Raw genomic sequence first — 13,285 nt, forward strand, 5'->3', positions numbered from 1 at the left:
CATCATCCAGAGGCTAATGTGGCTGGGGTGGATGGGGGCTGTAGTCCCAACAACAGCTGGGGACCTTTTAACATCTGGGTGACAGCAAGCCGGAGTGACACCCCCCCCCCAGTCCCTTGTATCTTAAAGCGACCCCAAAAGGGGAGATACAGTCTATGGCTCATAGGAACATAGGAAACTGCCATATACTGAGTCAGTTCCATGGTCCATCTAGCTCAGTATTGTCTTCACAGACTGGCAGCGGCTTCTCCAAGGTGGCAGGCAGGAGTCTCTCTAAGCCCTCTCTTGGAGATGCTGCCAGGGAGGGAACTGGGAACCTAGATGCTCTTCCCAGAGCGGCCCCATCCCCTGAGGGGAAGATCTTCCAGTGCTCACACTTCTAGTCTCCCATTCATAGGCAACCAGGGCAGACCCTGCTTAGCTATGGGGACAAGTCATGCCTGCTACCACCCGGCCAGCTCTCCTCCCTGAGGCTCAGCATGACAGTGTGAAAATCAGCGAGTACAAAGACTAGCAGAGTGATTTCTTGGGAAGTCCTTATTGGCTTCTTGCCATAGGAACACAGGAAGTCTCCTGGCTCCATCTAGCGCAGTATGGTCAGCACAGACTGGCAGCAACACTCCCAGGTTCCAGACAGGAGTCTTTCTTTCCCTGCCCTCCCTGGAGATGATGCCAGGGAGTGAACCTGGGACCCTTTGCCTGCAAAGCAGATGCTTTGCCACTGAGCTACAATTCCGTCCCAAGACTAGAACTTTTATAACGTGTGTGTCCACATTGGCCATCAGGCCAGGTCCGTTCTGGCCCTAAGCCTCCTGCCTTCACATGAAGGCAGTGTTCCCACCCATACGCCCAGGAACCCAAAAGCCTACCTGTGGCTCTGGTCTTGTAATGGCTGAGAACTGTGGAATTTGGGCCATAGCTCAGTGGAAGAGCATTTGCTTTGCATGCCTGAGGTCCCAGGTTTAATCCCTGGCAGCATCTCCAGGTAGGGCTGGGAAAGATTCCCACCTGAAACCTTGGAGAGCGGCTGCCAGCCTGTGATGACAACACTGAGCCAGAGATGGACCAAGGGCCTGGCTCGGTAGAAGGCAGCTTCCTAGGTTCCTTTCCAAGAATCCCTTAACCTAGTTTAGAGAAAAAGGCAACTAAGGGGAGACAATTTAGAGGTCTACAAAGTTATGCATGGTGTGGAGAGAGAGACAATGTTCTCCCTCTCTCACAAGACTAGCACCAGGGGTCATCCCATGAACCTGATTGCTGGGAAATTCAGGACCAAGAAAAGGAAGCACTGTTCCCACCCAGCACACAATTATCCTGTGGAACTCTCTGCCATGGAATGTGGTGATGGCCACCAGCCTGGATGGCTTGGAAACGGGCTTAGATGGATCCATGGAGGACAGGCCTGTCAGTGGCTACTAGTCCTAAGGGCCCTAAGCCACCTCCAGCCTCGGAGGCAGGATGCCTCTGAAAACCAGTTGCAGGGGAGCCACAGCAGGAGAGAGGACATGCCCTCAGCTCCTGCCTGTGGGTTTTTCAGGGGCATCTGGTGGGCCACTGTGTGAAACAAGGTGTTGGGCTAGACGGGCCTCCTCGGGCCTGATCCAGCAGGGCTGCTCTGATGACCTGTGTGAACACTGTGGCCTGGTGTCGTCGTTTCCTGGGCATCAGTAAGGCGGGTCTGAACGCGGCAAAACCCCAGGTCTGGCTGCTTGTGGAAAGCCTTGAGTGGCAGTTGATTTCTGGCCGTGCTCTGATCGAATGCATAAGGTTAAAGCGGGGTTTTAATGACACTCTGGATGCAAAGGTCATCTTGCTATGCCGGTGTGGGTGGCTTCCCCGCGCTTATCGTCCCCAAACATGCGGCTGAAAGGAAGGATGCCCCCCTTCTCCTCCCTAGGAACAGGAAGCTTCGAAGGGCAAGGGGACATTTCTACTCTTTGCCTCCAGCATGGCTTCAACGCTTGCTTCCCTTCTGGAGCACGGTGCCCAGATTAGCTGGAAGAAGCTGGTGGCGAGGAGGTGGATGTGTGCGCGCAAAAGGGGGAAAGCCGTGCCCTCTGCACTAATTCCCAGCTAGATTCCAGCGCTGCTGTGGGAGAAAAGGCCGAGGATTGAGCAGGGACTCTTCTCAGCATTTGAGACCGCAGGAAAGAAGAAAAGGAGGCTGGTGGCACCTTACAGGCAGACAGACTGATTGCGGCAGAGTTCCCATAGATTTGCAGGCTTGCTCAGCTTCGGTCCTCCAGCGGCTGTTGGACTACGACTCCCATCAGCCCCAAGCGTAGTGCCAAGAGTGAAGGATGATGGGAGTTGCAGTTCAACAGCAGCTGGAAGGCTGGAGTTGTGCTATGGTGGGTTGGAGCCTGTTTCGTCAGATGTGTGAACAGTTATCCTGAATTGACAAATGTATAGGAGCATAGGAAGCTGCCATATACTGAGTCAGACCCTTGGTCCATCTAGCTCAGTATTGTCTACACAGGCGGGCAGCGGCTTCTCCAAGGTTGCAGGCAGGAGTCTCTCTCAGCCCTATCTTGGAGATGATGCCAGGGAGGGAACCTGGAACCTAGATGTTCTTCCCAGAGTGGCTCCATCCCCTGTGGGGAATCTCTTCCAGTGCTCACACATCCAGTCTCCCATTCATATGCAACCAGGGCGGACCCTGCTTAGTACTGAATGAGATAATTAAATGTACAGATGAGGGGCCAGAGGGCTGTGAATTCACTTAGACGCACAGCACACTTGTGTCAACTCTATGCAGAGTTCATATGCACAAGTGTAGGCAGTGATTATCCACAGCAGCAGCGGCTGGTGGGAACTTAAGCCCTATTCAGACATGCTGAAGGTGTGTACAGGTGTCTGTACACCTGTATGATCTGTGTTGGGTGAATAACTGCATGCCTTTTTAAAGGGAACCCCCTCCCCCTCAAATGCAGAGCTGGGAGATAGGAAATGTACTACTGTGTGCACGGTGAACATAATGACTGGATAGCACACGGTGTGAACAAGCTGTACGTGCGTTGAACACAACATGTGATTAGGGCACAGTCTGCTCATCTTAGAATAACAGGGCCGTTCACATGCATGGGTGTCTGCAGGACTTTTGAGGGGGGTGGTCGGCAATGCCAGCCATTCTGGAAAGAGCACTTGCACGCTTAGGAACATAGGAAACTGCCATATACTGAGTCAGACCATTGGTCTATCTAGCTCAGTATTGTCTTCACAGACTGGCAGCGGCTTCTCCAAGGTTGCAGGCAGGAATCTCTCTCAGCTCGATCTTGGAGAAGCCAGGGAGGGAGTTAAAATAATCGACATAGCAATACCAGGGGATAGCAGAATAGAAGAAAAAGAAATAGAAAAAAATCACAAAATACAAAGATCTACAAATTGAAATTGAAAGGCTGTGGCAGAAAAAGACCAGAGTAATCCCAGTGGTAATTGGCGCCCTGGGTGCAGTTCCAAAAGACCTTGAAGAGCACCTCAACACCATAGGGGCCACAGAAATCACCACCAGCCAATTACAAAAAGCAGCTTTACTGGGAACAGCCTATATTTTGCGACGATATCTATAACAGCAACAACATTGACCATAAAATTCAGCCATCCTAGGTCCTTGGGAAGGACTTGATGTCTGGATAAAACAAACCAGTCAATAACACCTATCTGACTGTGTAAACAATAATAATAATAATAATAAATCAAGAATAATCTTTAATTTTTCTTTAATTATCTCAGACCCTTGGAAAGGGTCTGATAATTAAAGTACCAAATCCAGTCAATAACAGCTGGTAGACTGTGTGTAAATAGCATAATAATCTAACAGAACAGCAGTTCTTCACCTTGAGTCCCCACATGTTGCTCCCATCATCCCCAGACACAAAGGGGACGATGGGATTTGTAGTCCCGCTGCAGCTGTGGGCCCAAGGTTGAGAGATCCTGCAGTGGAATATACAGAACCCTGCGAGAGACGCTTTTCACCTCCCGGGCATTCTGCAGCCGGTTTCAAAACCACCAAGCGTGAACCGAAAAAAGGATTCCAAAGGGAGGGCCCCCCCGCCCCTTGCGCATTTGCTAAACTAAAACTGATCACTGCCTTCAGTTCATCTGTTCACGCGAAGTCTCAACTGAGAGCAGGGTTCGCTCTCCGCCTACAAGAGTTAACGGTTCCCATGCTCATTTGTGGCTGTGTTGGGTACACGGGCTGACACTTTTCTTGTATATACATTTGAGCTTTGCCTGGAAATGTCACACCTTCCTTGCCTTTCGGCCTCATTGTTTACAGTCCCCCCACCCACCCCATGGGTGTGTGTGTGTGCGTGTAATTTGCCAACTGAGGATAACACTTTCTGCCTCTGATGAAGTGGGCACCGGCCCAAGAAAGCTTCTGAGGCAATAAATCTGTCCTGGAGGTGCCACACAAGCCTCCGCGGAGCTGCTGAGACAGACTGTCTCTCTCTCTCCGAAACCTGGAGAGGGACCTGCAAAGCTGGCCTCAGACCCCTCTGGGGAACACTCAAGAGTGTCAAAAAGCTGAGATCCCAAGACCTCCAGCAGCTGCAAGCAGCTTGGGTTTGCTTCTGTCCTCAGTTCTGGATCCCAGCTGCCCGTGTTTCATATGCCACCGTGCTGAAGCGGCTGGGCTGCTTTGGAAAGCAGGGGCACCGGGGTCCCTCAGGGAAATAAGATAAGAGATGATCGTGCCATTTTGATGGGGCAGCCCTTGAAGACTGCCTGGGTGCTTCTGCTGGTTCAGAGATGCCATCCTGCCTTTCAGGGGAAGCTGCAGGAAAATGGTGGGTGTGTGTGTGTGTGTGTGTGTGTGTGTGTGTGTGTGTGTGTGTGCGTGTGTGTGTGCGCACACGCGCTCTCCTCTCCCCTCCTTGGCTCTTAAAGCTTTCCCTAATTAGCATAGGCCCCGCCTTCTGGAGCAAGTAGGAGGAGCTAACCCACTCCAGATGCCCTCCTCCACCAACAGAGAATGTCGTATCTGACCTTCCTATCTGACCTTCCGATACTGACTGTATGGTTGTGGAACACAGTTGGGAAGAAGAGGGGTCATAGCTCAGTGGGAGAGCATCTGCTTGGCAGGCAGAACGTCGCAGGTTCAGTTCCTGGCAGCATCTCCAGGTAGGGCTGAGTGAGACTCCTGCCTAAAACCTCGGAGAGCTGCTGCCAGTCAGTGTAGACAATGCTGAGCTAGAGGGACCAAGGGACCGAGGGCAGCTTCCCATGTTCCTCCCACGTTTTTATTTAGTTTGGAGGAATGTCGCCGTAGCTCCGTGGTACAGCTTCTGCTTGGCAGGCAAAAGGTCCCAGGTTCAATCCTTGGCAGCATCTCCAGGTAGGGCTGGGAAGAACTCTGGCCTGCAACCTCGGAGAGCTGCTGCCAGCCATTGAATTTTAGACTTGGAGGGTACCTCTGAGGTCTTCCAGTCCAGCCCCAGGCCAGCTGGGAAAGGACTGTGTCAAGGTAACACCAGCCATGAGAAACTCTCAGCTGAGCCGCCTGCAACACAGGCTATTTTCTGCACCGGCAAATGGCCACGAGTGCAGCTAAGGAGAGACGGTGTACGACGTGAACTAACATTCGTCTTGCTCCTAAAAACCAGTGCTAGGGGTTCTACCCCGCCCCCGGTGACCTTGAGCCTGCCCCTTGCCCGCCACCCTGTGTGCCAAGGGTCCCTCCAGGCGCCCGGCTGAGAATGTGCCACCCGCCCACCTCGGCCCGCCAGGGCAGCTGCTCCTTCACACCCCCAGGAGTCAGCACTAAAAATAGCAACCCTGGCTGCAGCCACACCTGCTGGGTCTTGATCATCAAAAGGCTTGCCAGTTCTCAGGGGGTGGGGGGGCAGGAGGCAAGCCCAGAATAAGTGGTTCATATCCACTGCCAGGAGCAGGAGCACCCTAACTCTGGCCACCCTTTGGGCACACCAGGGTTCGAATCATGCAGGGCCGGGGTGTGGGGGGGAGAAAGGCCCCCTTGTCTTGGTTCCCTTAGGGGCTGTTTTCGAAAGAGGGAGTGTGGTTCCTCTAAAAACTGGAGGGGAGCGGAGGGCGAGGTTGCTGTTGTAGCAGCAAGCAGGAGACGTCCCCTCTGCTGAGCAGGGTCTGCCCTGGTTTGCATTTGGATGGGCGCCTACAGGTGAGCACTGGAAGAGATTCCCCTTAGAGATTCTGCCTGTTTCTACGCAGAAGATTCCACGCTCCCTTCCCTCCCTGGCAGCCTCTCCAGACAAGGCTGGGAGAGAGACTCCTGCCGGTGGCCTTGGAAAAGCTGCTGCCGGTCTGTGTAGGCAAGACTGAGCTAGATCGACAGTGGTCTGACTTGGCAAATGGCAACTTTCAACATTCCTATGTTCCTAAGGTAGGAATGAGAGAGAGAGAGAGAGAGAGAGAGAGAGAGAGAGAGAGAGAGAGAGAGAGAGAGAGAGAGAGAGAGAGAAGAAACCTGGTTCGAGACCCACCTCTGCTCCTGGTTCCTTCTCAACCACGCCTGGCTTCCACGTCCCCCTTCTGAAGGGCAGCAGAGGCCTACCTCGCAGGGTTACTATAAAGACAAAAGGAAAAAATTCTCAGTCGTTTGCAGAAGTACCGGAGAAACCCGCTAAATGGACAAGAAGTACCCCTTTAAAGTGGTGGCTTTCTTTTACATTTAGCCAGGGGAGAGCAACTGTCCCCAGTCCTCTCAGCACAGCCTTGCATCCCGTGGCTGTTGCCTCTCTTGGGTTTGTTTTTTAGACTGTGAGCCCCCTTAAGGATTGGGGACTTTTTCTTCTTGGGGCACAGTTTGGAAATAGCCCTGCTCACTGGGCAAAGAGGCACCTTTGAAAGTAGAGGAGAGCTGGTCTTGTGGTAGCAAGCCTCAATTGTTCCCTTTGCCAAGTAGGGTCTGCCCTGGCTTGCATTTGAATGGGAGACTACATATGAGCACTGTAAGATTATCCCCCTTAGGGGGCTGGGGCTGTAGCTCAGTGGAAGAGCCCCTGCCAGCTTGTGTGCAGAAGGTTCCAAGTTCCCTCCTTGGCAGCATCTCCAGAGAGGGCTGAGAGAGACTCCTGCCTTCAACCTTGGAGAAGCCGCTGCCAGTCTGTGAAGACAATACTGAGCTAGATGGACCAAGGGTCAGACTCAGTATGTGGCAGCTTCCTGTGTAAGTGGTGGTTCTCTTCTGTTTAGCAAAGGGAAAGCAATTCTCTCTATTCAATCCAGCACAAGACCCTCCAGTGGCTATTGCTGATGGTTTCATTTTAGACTGTGAACACTTTGGGATTTATCCATTTTTCTATGCTTTGAGAACCCTTTTTGCTGTTGAAAAGCAGCAAAATATATGTTGAAAAATATATTTATAACGATGAGGATGTTTCAGATCACATTTTTATTTTATACAAAACCAACCCCATGAATACTCCTATCATATTCTTTTAGCAAATGAATCCTGAATACAACTAAGAACAGGTCTTTGGGCCTCTACTCCCTCCCCATGCAGAATCCTGGAGCGGTACCTTTCCCCTCTTCGATGATGGAGTGATCAGTGATCAATCTTTAAAAAGAAAGGTGCTGGGGTTTGAGACCCCTAATCCTAGGTGTGTGGGTGTGGGAGGTCGTCACCCAACAGTCACATTTTTTAGAATATGTATATTGTGCTTTGCACCAACAAGAACGTTCTCACGGTGGTTTTATATAGGAAATGGGATACAAGAGGAAATGGTTCCCTGTCCCAAAGGGACTCCTAATCCAAAACGAAACACAACAATCAACAGCTGCTGGAGCGACACTGTGCTGGGCTGAATAGGGACAGTTTCTCTCCCTCTTCTAAATACAAGGGTCACCACTTTAAAAGGGGCGCCTCTGCCCAGTTAGCAGGGGTTGCGAGGCAGATGCCCTCTGTGCATGCTCAGAGACACCCTACTGTTATCTCAAAGGTTCTAGGGTTGCTTTTCAAAATGGATTTGGGAATTGTGGGAAAGGCACTCTGTGCATTCTCAGGGGAATTCTCTGCTTTGTTTTGTACCCAGAGCTGAGCGTTCAGGATAGATCCAGGGACGAATGTGCTGGCATCTGTGAAGCCCTGGGCGGGGGTAGGAGAGGAGAGGCTCTTCCCAGCTTTGAAGCTGTGACTGGAGGGGGTTTCCTCTGATCGCTGCCATGAGTCCCCCATCTCCTCCCGCAGGTGGGAGGGGGCCGTCGCCCCCTGCTGCTCTAGGCCAGACTGTAAGAGGCAGCCCTGCTCTGGCTGTAATTGGCTCTGCAGCTGTCAGGATGCTTGAGAATTAATTGGCTGTTCAGTGGGGCCGCTGCAGGGCCACACACTGAGTGGTTCCATCACCAAGCGGCACAGGAGCCCAGAGGACAGAGGGCGGCACACTGGAACCCAGGCAGCAACGCACAGAGGTGCCAGGTGTGTGGGGGGGGTGGAAACCAGACCCAGCTGCAGTAAGGAGGTAAGCTAGGAACATAGGAAGCTGCCATATACTGAGTCAGACCATTGGCCTATCTAGCTCAGTGTCGTCTACACAGACTGGCAGCGGCTTCTCCAAGGTTGCCGGCAGGAATCTCTCTCAGCCCTCTCTTGGGGATGATGCCAGGGAGGGAACTTGGAACCTTCTGCTCTTCCCAGAGCGGCTCCATCCCCTAAGAAGGGGAATATCTTCCAGTGCTCACACATCCAGTCTCCCATTCATATGCAACCAGGACGGACCCTGCCTAGCTAAGGGGACTGTTCATGCTTGCTACCTCAAGACCAGCTCTCTTCCCTAGGAGAGTTGAATGTCAGTCACTGTCATTTCTTTTTCTTTGCTTTTTTTCCTCTTAGGAACATAGGAAACACAGGAAGCTGCCATATACTGAGTCAGACCATTGGCCAATCTAGCTCAGTATTGTCTACACAGACTGGCAGCGGCTTCTCCAAGGTTGCTGGCAGGAATCTCTCTCAGCCCTATCTTGGAGATGCTGCCAGGGAGGGGACTTGGAGCCTAGATGCTCTGCCCAGGGTGGCTCCATCCTGAGGGGAATATCTTCCAGTGCTCATACTTCTAGTCTCCCATTCATATGCAACCAGGGCAGATCCTGCTTAGCTAAGGGGACAAGCCCTGCTTGCTACTATAAGTCCAGCTCACCTCTCCTTTTGTTTAACAAAAGGCCTGGCTACTTCAAACAAAAATCCTGCCATTTCATTCTTAGGAACATTGGAACGTAGGAAGCTGCCATATACTGAGTCAGACCATTGGTCTATCTAGCTCAGTATTGTCTTCACAGACTGGCAGCGGCTTCTCCAAGGTTGCAAGCAGGAATCTCTCTCAGCCCTATCTTGGAGATGCAGCCAGGGAGGGAACTTGGAACCTTCTGCTCTTCCCAGAGCGGCTCCATCCCCTCTCTGGGAGGAGAATAACTAACAGTGTTCACATGTGGTCTCCCATTCAAATGCAACCAGGGCATACCCTACTTAGCTAGGGGGACAAGTTATGCTTGCTAAGCTAGGTTTGGAGAATACGAATATGAAAAATATTTATAGACCGCTTTTCAACTAAAAGTTCCCAAAGCAGTTTACATAGCTATAAATGGATAAATAAAATGGCTCCCTGTCCCCAAAGGGCTCACAATCTTAAGGAAAAGAAGATAGACACCAGCAACAGCCACTGGAGGGATGCTGTGCTCAGGGTGGATAGGGCCAGTTGCTCTCTCCCTGCTAAAGAAAGAGAATCACCACTTCTAAAAGGTGCCTCTTTGCTCAGTTAGCAGGGGTTCTCAACCACTGTTCCCTCTAAGGTGTGCACACATGCATGTGCTCACAAGTTTTTTGATATCTGCTCAGTTAATTTTAGATCCCGCTCAGGTTGAATCAGGAAGGCCCCATTCTGAATGCATGTGTGCACACACTGCCTTGATGCTGCCGCCCAGAACAAAACTAATTCTGCACAGAGATGGGGGGGAAAATTAGAGAGGGACCACTGTTCTCAACCTTAGGGCAGCAGATGATGATGGACTACAACTCCCATCGCCTCCTGCCTCAATGACCAAGGGCCGCTGTGATGTAATCCAACAACGTCTGGCCAAATTTGCAGATGACACTAAACTATTTAGGGTACTGAAATCCAAAACAGATTGCGAGAAGCTCCAAAAGGAGCTCTCCAAACTGGGTGAGTGGGTGACAAAATGAGAAATGCGGTTCAGTGTAAGGAAATGTAAAGTGATGCATATTGGAGCAAAAAACACTTCACATATACACTGATGGGGTCTGAGCTGTCAGTGACTGACCAGAAGAAGGCTCTTGGGGTCGTGGTGGGCAGCTCGTTGAAAGGGTTGACTCAGTGAGCAGCAGCTGTGAAAAAGGCCAGTTCCATGCTAGGAATCATTAAGAAGGGGACTGAGAATATTATAATGCCCTTATACAAATTGATGGTGCAGTCACATTTGGAATACTGCATACGGTTCTGATCACTTCATCTCAAGAAGGACATTGCAGAACTGGAAAAGGTGCAGAAGAGGATCAACCCAGATGATCAGGGGCCTGGAGCACCTTCCTTATGAGGCAAGGCTACAGCATCTGGGGCTCTTTAGTCTGGAAAACAGGTGACTGTGGGGAGACACGACCGAGGTGTATAAAATTATGCATGGGGTAGAGAGAGTGGACAGAGAGGAAATTCTCTCCCTCTCTCGCACCACTAGAACCAGGGGTCACCCCATGAAACTGAAGGCTGGGAAATTTAGGGCCAAAAAAGGAATACTTTTTCACACAGCACATAATAAATCTATGGAATTCTCTGCCCTGGGATAAGGTGATGGCCATTAGATTGAATGGCTTTAAAGGGGGCTTAGACAAATTCATGGAGGACCCTAACCTTGGAGAGCTGCTGCCAGTCAATGTAAGCTATCCCGAGCTATCTGAGCAAAGAGGCACCTTTTAAAAGTACCAGTCCTCTTTATTTAGCAGGGGGAGAGCAACTGTCCCTATCCAAACCCAGCACAGCATCCCTCCAGAGGCTGTTGCTGGTGTTTACTTTACAATTCTTTTTAACCTGTGAGCCCTTTGGGGACAGGGAGCTATTTTATTTGTTTATTGTTTATTTCTCTGTGCAAATCGCTTTGAGAGCTTTGTCAAAAATCATCATCATCATCATCATCATCTATTTATATAATCAGATTACAATTGAGCACCTCTGGAAAAAGAAAACAAGAGTGGTGCCAAAAGTTGTCGGTGCCCTTGGTGCAGTGCCAAAAGAACTTGAATGCCATCTCGACACCTTGGGCATCAATAAAATTACAACACATCAACTACAGAAGGCCACACTACTCGGGAGAGCACGAATACTATGACGACGTCTTTAATTTTTCTTTAGTTATCCTAGACCTTTGGAAAGGGCCCGGAAATTAAAGTATCAAATCCAGTCAATAACATCTGGTAGACTGTGTGTAAAAAGCATAATTATCATCATCACCACCACCACCAAAATTATTATTATTATTATTAGTAGTAGTAGTAAAGTGGTATATGGACCGAGGGTCTGACTCTATATAAGGCAGCTACCGATATACTATGTTGAGGGAGAACCAAAGAGCATGATTTTCAGCCATCCTACCAACGTATCTTATAATCTATGAAGGGGTGCCCCTGAGCATGTACAGAGGGCTCATCACTAGATTACCGCACAATCAGCATCCAGTCACCAGATTACCACAACCAGCATCCTTCTCCACATCTGGGGGGGGTGGGGTTTCCAGAGAGCTGCAAGCCCCTGCACTCATCTTTTTGGAGCCGAAACACGGTTCTCTCAGTTCCCCGTCTCTCTCTCTCACACACACACAAACAAACTGGTTCATGGGGTGCCACTGAGATGGGAGTGCAGGGGCTGAGCCAGGGTGAGTTACTGCCAGGCTCTCCAGTCCTTCCCAATCTGAGTGCCGCAGAGGCGTTGCTACGGCAACCAGGGGATGCTGCATTGCCAAATTGTGAAGCAATCTCTGGACCCCCGGAGGGCTGTGTTGATGCCTCCGCTCCTGCTCTTTTGCACCCTGGGCGCCCTGCTACACCCACCGTGGGCACCCCAGAGGCTGCGTCAGTGCTCTGAGGAATTCTCCTCCACCCCCAACCCCACGGCTTCACACCTCCTTTATTACAAACATTTCTCTCTCTCTCCGCCCCAAATCCCTTACTGGTTTCACTTGCTACAGTTCTCCATTGCGGCAGGTGCACAGGCCAGCCCAAAGGGCGGCCCCACTCACGAGGACTGGGAGGCCAGGATCTTGCACAACTCCCATTATTACAAAGGGGTTTTTACCAAGAGAATCTCTCCCCTGCCCCCCCCCCCGATGGTGCCCCCTGGGTCAGACCCATCCGTTGAGGGAGGAGAGCTGGCCTCGTGGTAGCAAGCACGGTTTGCTAAGCGGGGTCCATCCTGGTTTGCATTTGAATGGGAGGCTACACATGTGTGAGCCCTGCAAGATATTCCCCTCAGGGGGTGGGCCCGCTCTGGGAAGAGAAGATCCCAGATTCTCTCCCTGACATCTCCAAGAGAGTGCCGAGAGAGAGAAAGACCCGCTGGAGAAGCTGCCGCCAGTCCGTGTAGACAGTACTGAGTGAGATGCAACAAAGGTCAGGCTCAGTTTAAGGCACCTTCCTATGTAACTTTAGCGGGGGGGGGGGGTCCGTAGCTCAGTGGCAGAGCATCTGCTTGATGCACAAGGTCCCAGGTTCAACTGATTTTTTTTTTTTTAAATCCTGCCTTAAGCCCTGGAGAGCTGCTGCCAGTCAGAGTAGTAGGCAGTACTGAGCTAGATGGACCAAGGGACTGACTCAGTAGGGGGCAGCTTCCCTATGCTCCTATCTCAAGCCTCACCTCAATCCTGGTGAATGTAACCTGTTCAGGGGCGTAGCTAGGGGAGAGGGGGCCGTGTTCACCCCACTCCCTGGCCTGAGGGAGAGATAACGAAGGAAATAGGGAGGGGCCGGTTCTTTGAACCCATCCACTCAATCATAGCTACGCCCCTTTCACAAGTCAAATGGGGCGTTTTGCTGGCCTGCTTGACCTTTTTTTTGGTATAACAAAAGGCTTTAATTTACCCAAGGAAACGCATTAGCTAAATAAAGGAGTAGGCCACCACGCGGCCTTCCTTCCTTCCCCTCGGGGCTTGAATTCGAGGGCGCCCTGAGCGGGGGCTCTCAGCACCTGCTTTTTTTTTGGTGGGGGGTCCCTTTTCGCTTCCGTTTTTAAAAATTTTTTATTTAAAGCGTAACTGACTGAAAGTGGGCAGATGTAATTACTTCGCGCCCTCAGCTGAGCGGCTTCCTCCT

The sequence above is a fragment of the Hemicordylus capensis genome, chromosome 14, assembly GCF_027244095.1.
Source record: "Hemicordylus capensis ecotype Gifberg chromosome 14, rHemCap1.1.pri, whole genome shotgun sequence".
Taxonomy (NCBI): domain Eukaryota; kingdom Metazoa; phylum Chordata; class Lepidosauria; order Squamata; family Cordylidae; genus Hemicordylus; species Hemicordylus capensis.